Source organism: Triticum urartu, chromosome 4A (assembly GCF_056163025.1).
Source record: "Triticum urartu cultivar PI428250 chromosome 4A, HENAU_Tu73, whole genome shotgun sequence".
Taxonomy (NCBI): Eukaryota; Viridiplantae; Streptophyta; class Magnoliopsida; order Poales; family Poaceae; genus Triticum; species Triticum urartu.
Genome location: NC_141876.1, coordinates 188,630,116 through 188,638,798, shown reverse-complemented (window position 1 = coordinate 188,638,798; position 8,683 = coordinate 188,630,116).

Sequence of the window (8,683 nt, the reverse complement as noted above, 5' to 3'; positions counted from 1 at the left end):
CAACGGTTTGCTAGGACAAGGTGGGTTAGAGGCTTGGTTCAACAATATGGGAGGCATGATCAACAACTGGTAGGTATCGCAGCATAGGCATAGCAAAAGAGCGAGCATCTACCAAGCAAAGATAGAAGTGATTTCAAGGGTATGATCATCTTTCCCAAAATCCCGCAAGGAAGAAGAACGAGTCCATGAAGAACATAAACAGACGAAGTCGAACGAATCCTCACAACACGACGTTATCAGAACCAACCCGAAGAAGCAACACCGGAAAGAAGCAAACAACATAGTAAACAATCAACACATAGACATGGCATGATGCACAATCAAGTATGATGCATGTCCGGTTTAATGAAGCATGGCATGGCAAAGTGCACAAAGAATCCTACAAATTAAGTGGAGCTCATTATGCAACGGAGTTGCATATTGAAGAAAACACCACATGACTTATTTAGTTCTCTCTCGTTTATGTACCCAACAAGATTAAATGTTGTTAGCATGGCAAGAGATGAAGCATAAAGAAACTACACATCTAGTCAAGGTTAAATGAGGCCGGAAGCAACGAACAACAAATCCGGAAACTCCTCATGTGCATATATTAGGTTAGGTCCTGTTCTGCCCTAAACCATATTTTTAGAGTTGTTTAACATGCAAAACAAGTACACCATGTTAAACTAGGCATTTTTCTACCCCATTTACATATAAAGATTATTTAAAACCGAGCTACGGTTATTCAGTTGTGAATTAAATCATTTTAACATGGCATAGGAGCAAATTTAAACAAACATCATTTAAACATTTTGAACCTGGATGAAAGTTGGATATTATGAATCTAGACAAAATTCTAAGCAAGTTTCATGTATAATTCAATTTAATCCGATGCACCAATTGTGAGTTATTATATGCATGAAACTAGGGGGGTTTTCTGTAAAATCTGCCGTCTCAGGATTAATAGAAAAAAACGTTCTGCGAGAAAAACAATATGTCCTGGGCCGAATCTGGCCGGCCCAAAAGTGCACAGAGATAGGGGCTGCTCACTAGGCCTCATGGGCCGGTCGGTGGAGGAGGTTGGGCAGGCCAAATCTGGCTTGGGCCTTGGGAGGCTGCGGTGGCCTAGGCAGGCAGGTCAGCGCGGGCGTTGACTCGATCTTGAGCAGCAGTTAGATGCAGGGGGCTGGGACAATGCGTCGCTCTCCTTGCGAAGCAGAAGCCGGGGATGTCGGGGAACAGGTGGATCCGGGAGATGTGTGGGAGGCTGGATCCAACGGTGAGGAGGACTTGGACGGCGTCAGAGATGTCCGGTGGTGGTGGCCGCGACTCCATGGGGATGGTGCCATGGGTTCCTGCAAGAAGAAGAGATGGAGAGGTGAGGGGCATCCAGAGGGAGCAGAGAAAAGAGAAAGGAGGGACATGGCAAGGAGCGGGACAACCTGGCATGAGGCTGCTTTGGCTAGCTCCAGCGGCAGCGCGGTCGACGCCGGAAGGAGGCGTGCGTGCGGAGAGGCGGTGAGGTGACGAGCGGGATGCGGCGCGCGAGGGAGGGGGCTCAGCTGCAGAAGAGGTCCGGCGGGGTAGTTCGTGGAGGAGGGCACATGCACGGCTAAAGCCCCGGTGGAGTCCCGGCGTGGAGATCAAGAGGAGGTGGCCTCGGGCATGAGAAAGGGATCGAGGGGAAGGCTCAGATGGAATCTTGTTGGTCTGGGACCGAGGAGAAGGGGATCGGGGAGGATCCCGATGTTATTTGAGTGTGGCGGCGGCAAGGGGGGAGGATGGGACATTGTCCCTAGATTTTAGGGTTGCTACCTAGGGGATTGGTCTATATGTAGTAAGTGGATTTTTGGATAGGGGCATTAGGTCCCTCCGATCTTAATCGGACGGACAGGAAAATTAGGTTAGGTAGCCCAAAGAGAAAAATGGAGACGTTTTGTAGATGTTTGGGGATGATCTGAGTCCAATGATGACGACTGCCCGATCCTGGTTCGGGTAAGTTTCGGACACGCGCGAGGGGTCGGTGCACTATGCAGAGAGGGTCTCAGGGTCTGGCGGTTGATAGCGGACTATGCAGAAAGCTTTGGGCTGGGAAGAGAGAGACCCGGCGATTGTTTCCGAAGACCGAAAACGTCCGACGTTAGACCGACTATAATGCCGCTATAGTTAATCGTTGGGGCGTCAAACGAACTCCGATTGCGATGAAACTTGACAGGCGGTCTATCTACACTATAATAAGACCACACGCCAACTTTCATCCCATTCCGAGAACATTTTCCGGCCACTTATAAAATACTATTTCGGACATGCCGCGGGCGCGTGCAAGTGTGTCTGGGCTCAGAACGGACAACAGACGGAACTGGGAGACCCGGACTAATGCAAGTTTCGAAAACATGATGATGCAATGCAGATGATGACATGGCAAGATGCAACACGAAAGCAAATGACATGGCAACGACAGCGAATAACTGGAGGACACCTAGCACATCGGTCTCGGGGCGTCACACTTTATTAACGAGCTAGTCTAGTAGAGGCATACTAGTGACACACTGTTTGTCTACGTATTCACACATGTATTAAGTTTCCGGTTAATAGTATTCTAGCATGAATAATAAACATTTTTCCATGATATAAGGAAATATAAATAACAACTTTATTATTGCCTCTAGGGCATATTTCCTTCAGTCTCCCACTTGCACTAGAGTCAATAATCTAGTTCACATCGTCATGTGATTTCACACCAATAGTTCACATCTTTATGTGATTAGTTCACATCTTCATGTGACTAATACCCAAAGGGTTTACTAGAGTCAATAATCTAGTTCACATCGCTATGTGATTAACACCCAAAGAGTGATCATATTTTGTGAGAGAAGTTTAGTCTACGGGTCTGCAACATTCAGATCCGTATGTATTTTGCAAATTTCTATGTCTACAATACTCTGCATGGAGCTACTCTAGCTAATTGCTCCCAGTCTCAATATGTATCTAGATCGAGACTTAGAGTCATCTAGATCGGTGTAAAAAGCTTGCATCGACGTAACTCTTTACGACGAACTCTTTTATCACCTCCATAACCGAGAAATATTTCATTAGTCCTCTAAGGATAATTTTGACCGCTGTCCAGTGATCTACTACTAGATCACTATTGTACTCCCTTGCCAAAATGATGCTAAGGTATACAGTAGGTCTGGTACACAACATAGCATATTTTATAGAACCTATGACTGAGCCAGAGGGAATGAATTTTCATTCTCTTTCTATTTTCTGCTATGGCCGGGTTTTGAGTCTTTACTCAATTTCACACCTTACAACTCAGGCAAGAACTCCTTCTTTGACTAATCCATTTTGAACTCCTTCAAAATCTTATCAAGGTATGTATTCATCGAAAGTCTTATCAAGCGTCTTGATCTATCTTTATAGATGTTGATGCCCAATATGTAAGTAGCTCTACAGGTAATTCTTTCTTTGAAAAACACCTTTGAAATTCACCTTGATGCTTTCTAGAAAATTCTACATCATTTACGGTCAACAATATGTCATTCACATATACTTATCAGAAATGCTGTAGTGCTCCCACTCACTCTCTTGTAAATACAGGCTTCTCTAAAAGTCTGTATAAAACTATATGCTTTGATCAACTCATCAAAGCGTATATTTGAACTCAGAGATGCTTGCACCAGTCCATAGATGGATCGCTGGAGCTTGCACACTTTGTTAGCACCTTTAGTATTACCAAAACCTTCTGGTTGCATCATACACAACTCTTCTTTAATAAATCCATTAAGGAATGCCGATTTGATATCCATTTGCCAAATTTCATAAAATGTGGCAACTGCTAACACGATTCGGACAGACTTTTAAGCATCGATACGAGTGAGAAAATCTCATCGTAGTCAACACTTTGAACTTGTTGAAAATATTTTTGCGACAATTCGATCTTTGTAGATAGTAACACTACTATCAGTGTCCGTCTTCCTCTTGAAGATCCATTTATTCTCAATGGCTCACCGATCATCGGGTAAGTCAATCAAAGTCCATACTTTGTTCTCATACATGGATCCCATCTCAGATTTCATGGCCTTAAGCCATTTCGCAGAATCTGGGCTCATCATCGCTTCCTCATAGTTCGTAGGTTCATCATGGTCTAGTAACATGACTTCCAGAACAGGATTACCACACCACTCTAGTGCGGAATGTACTCTAGTTGACCTACGAGGTTTGGTAGTAACTTGATCTAAAGTTTCATGATCATCATCATTAACTTCCTCAGTAATTGGTGTAGGCATCACTGGAACTGATTTCTGTGATGAACTACTTTCCAATTCAGGAGAAGGTACAATTACCTCATCAAGTTCTACTTTCCTCCCACTCACTTCTTTCGGGAGAAACTCCTTCTCTAGAAAGGATCCATTATTGGCAACAAATATCTTTGCCTTCAGATCTGTGATGCAGCACTTAAAAGAGTGACAAGGGAGATGCGTCCTCTGGCGAGTCAGCTGGCAGAGGATGCTAACTTGACGGTTCACCGGTCTTATTATGATGCCAACAACAAATGGGTTAACCCTATCATTCTGGAGGCGCAAAATCTTATTCCAGGAATCCGTAAGCACACTTATGCCCCTGACATTGATCCGTCAGAACTTATTAGTGAAGAAGCTATCTTTCAGGCCTTAACCCGGATTGACTGGACCACCACAAACATCCAGCCGCTAGGTGGGGAAGAGGAAGCTGAACCGACGCTAGATGACCCATCAACTTCGCAGCAACATGGTAATGAGACTTGATCGGGCAATTAGAGTGATGCTCCAGAAACCTTGTTCTGCTGGAAACACCATATTTTGGGCCTTCAAGCACCTTGTAATAAGCTAGTGGAAATGCTTTGATCCGTGGCCCTCGTGCAGCGGGATACACTTTGCATTGATTTGTCATGAGAATTTTAGTACTGGCTTATGTATTTTTACAATATTATGCAATCCCTGTGTCTGCATACAGAAAATCTGTCCAGGTGGTTTACCACCGGACGGGTCAAAATATCCCACTTGGTAAGCAACTATGGGTTACCTATGATATAAAACATTGCTGTCGGTTTACCAATTGTGATTTGAAGAAGGGTGAAAACCCAAACTCCACCGTACCATGTTGGTATATATATGATATAGAACCGGGTTGTGATGAACGCCGGCCGATTGCTGGAGACAAAGCGTCAAAGCCAGACCGGTTTTGAAGGATGCTGGATTACCTTTAATTGTATACTTGAACATAAGATCCGTAAGCCATGCCGGGTTTAAAAAACTCCGGTTTAACGTAGACCTCATGAAAAATAGAAACCTGGCAGAAAAAAGCAAACAAAAAACTATAGTCGAGGCTTTTCGAGGGCTGCCAGGCCCAAATCGAGGCTTTTCATGGGCTGCCAGGCCACTGAGTTAAACCATTTTGGCAAAGCCTTTTAAGATGGCCCTCCAACCAACCAATCATCATTTTAACTTTGACAAGTTCAGGGTCTCAATGAGAGTAACTATCAAACATTCGAAGAGTCGTGCCAGGATTACTTGGATAGGAGTGGCTTACTTGATGAAGGCAGGTTAACCCGGGGTTTTAGGTGAATACACCAGGCTTCCAAGCCGTGGGTCGATACCCAGCTACAAGGGTCCTTTCAAACTCTTTGGTATTTGACGCAAAGAGCCCCCAAGTAACTTTGTGAGCTGTGCTCAATGGGTGCCTATGTTTGAGTTGTGCGTAGCAACAAGACTCTCTTTGGCCCCTTGGTTGTGAAGCTCCCAAGCTTTGTTGTGGCGTGATAGCCGCATCAAAAGGGTAGTAACGCTATGTTCTCTTTGGTGAATACACCTATGTTTGAACAGGGAGCCCCCAAGGAGTGATAGCCGCATCAAGAGGGTAGTAATGCTATGTTCTCTTTGGTGAATACACCTATGTTTGAACAGGAAGCCCCCAAGTTAACAGATATTTGAAGGAAGAAAACGGCAGAGGCCCTGCTTGATAGCAAGGATGCCGGTTTATTACATTGATCATAATATATACATTGTTGAAATATGTACATATGAAAAGCCCGTGACTTTAAGTGTAATAAGGCCGTAGGAGAGCTATGTTCCATGGCCGCCGGGTCTCCTCCTCAGAGCTACGTGAGTCTTCTCGAACGTCAATGAGGTGGTATGATCCGTTGTGAAGATTTTTGCTGACCACAAAAGGCCCTTCCCAAGGTGGGGATAACTTGTGCATATCAGTCTGGTCTTGAATGAACCGAAGTACCAAATCACCTTCTTGAAAGGTTCTTGTCCTAACCCGGCGGCTGTGATAACGCCGTAGGTCTTGTTGATAAATCGCCGACTGAGCCAAAGCCATGTCTCGCTTCTCATCTAACAGGTCTAGCGCCTGTTGGCGTGCTTGCTCATTGTCCGCTTCAACATAATTCGCGACCCGGGGCGAGTCGTGACGAATATCACTTGGAAGGACAGCCTCAGCCCCATAAACCAGAAAAAGGACGTATATCCCGTAGATCGGTTTGGGGTGGTATTTATGCTCCATAACACAGATGGTAATTCCTCCACCCAACAACCCGGTGTCCGCTTCAAAGGGACCATGAGCCGAGGCTTGATGCCCTTCAGGATTTCTTGATTTGCCCTCTCAGCTTGACCATTAGACTGGGGGTGAGCCACGGACGCTACATCAAGCCGGATGTGCTCTCGTTGGTAGAACTCCTCCATCTCACCTTTAGAAAGGTTCGTACCATTATCTGTGATGATGCTATGTGGAAAGCCGAAACGGAAAATAATCTTTTTGAGAAATTGAACCGCCGTGGCTGCATCACATTTACTGACGGGCTCCGCTTCAACCCATTTGGTGAACTTGTCAACCGCCACCAACAGGTGGGTCTTCTTGTCCTTAGAACGCTTAAAGGGTCCAACCATATCAAGCCCCCAAGTAGCAAACGGCCAAGTGATGGGAATCATGCGTAACTCCTGAGCAGGAACATGAGCATGACGTGAAAATGTTGACAAGCGTCACACCGCTTTACCAAGTCTTCCGCATCAGAATGAGTTGTCAACCAGTAGAACCCGTGTCGGAAAGCCTTAGCAACCAAGGACTTTGAGCTGGCATGGTGACCGCAATCCCCTTCATGGATTTCCCGTAGAATCTCTTGTCCTTCTTCAGGAGAAACACAACGTTGGAATACGCCTGAAACGCTAGAACGGTGCAACTCGCCATTGTGAACGACCATAGACTTGGACCGCCGGACTATCTGCCTGGCGAAAAGTTCGTCTTCTGGTAATTCGCCCCGGTTCAGATACTATGGAACCGTCCAATCCGGAGTGGCATGTAGAACGGCTACCAATTGGGCCTCTGGATCAGGAACAGCTAAATCCTCTTCTGTAGGCAACTTTACAGACGGATTATGCAAGATATCTAGAAAGGTATTAGGTGGTACCGGTTTACGCTGAGATCCCAGTCGGCTTAGAGCATCTGCTGCTTCATTCTTGCGCCGGTCAATGTGCTCCACCTGATAACCCTTAAAGTGACCTGCTACAATATCCACCTCGCACCTATAAGCCGCCATGAGCGGGTCTTTAGAATCCCAAGTACCAGAAACTTGCTGAGCCACCAGATCAGAATCTCCAAAGCATCGAACCCGGCTTAAGTTCATTTCCTTAGCTACACGAAGACCGTGGAGCAAGGCCTCGTACTCCGCTGCATTGTTAGTACAAGGAAACATTAAGCAGATAACATAACAAATCTTATCTCCTCGAGGGGAAGTGAGGACAACTCCAGCCCCCGAGCCTTCCAGCTGCCTGGATCCATCAAAGTGAATGGTCCAGTATGTATTATCCGGTTTGTCTTCTGGTGCCTGTAACTCGGTCCAATCATTGATGAAGTCCACAAGCGCCTGAGATTTGATAGCTGTTCGGGGTGTATACCTCAAACCATGGGGACCAAGCTCAATCGCCCACTTCGCAACCCGGCCAGTTGCCTCTCTATTCTGGATTATATCGCCCAAGGGAGCAAAACTGACCACTGTGATAGGATGACCTTGAAAATATTGCTTGAGTTTCCTACTTGCCATGAAAACTCCATACACTAGCTTCTGTCAATGCGGATATCTTTGCTTTGATTCGATCAGTACCTCACTGATATAATAAACTGGTTGTTGAACCAGATATTCTTTTCCGGCCTCCTTACGTTCAACCACAATCGCCACACTGACCGCCCAGGCGTTGGCAGCCACGTACAACAATAGAGGCTCATTATCAACTGGAGCAGCGAGGACTGGCGGTTCAGCTAGCTGCCGCTTCAATTCCTCGAATGCCGCATTGGCGGCATCAGTCCAGACGAATTTATCTGTTTTCTTCAACATCTGATACAGGGGAATCGCCTTCTCTCCCAAACGGCTGATAAATCGGCTGAGGGCTGCAATCCGGCCCGCCAGCCGCTGAACATCATTGATACATGCCGGTTTAGCCAAGGATGTGATTGCTTTGATTTTTTCCAGATTTTCCTCAATGCCTCTGTTAGACACAAGAAAACCCAAGAGTTTGCCTGCTGGAACACCAAAAACACATTTGTCCGGGTTGAGCATCATTTTATAAACCCGAAGATTGTCAAAAGTCTCCTTGAGATCATTTATCAGGGTTTCCTGCTTCCTGGATTTCACCACAATGTCATCCACATAGGCATGAACATTACG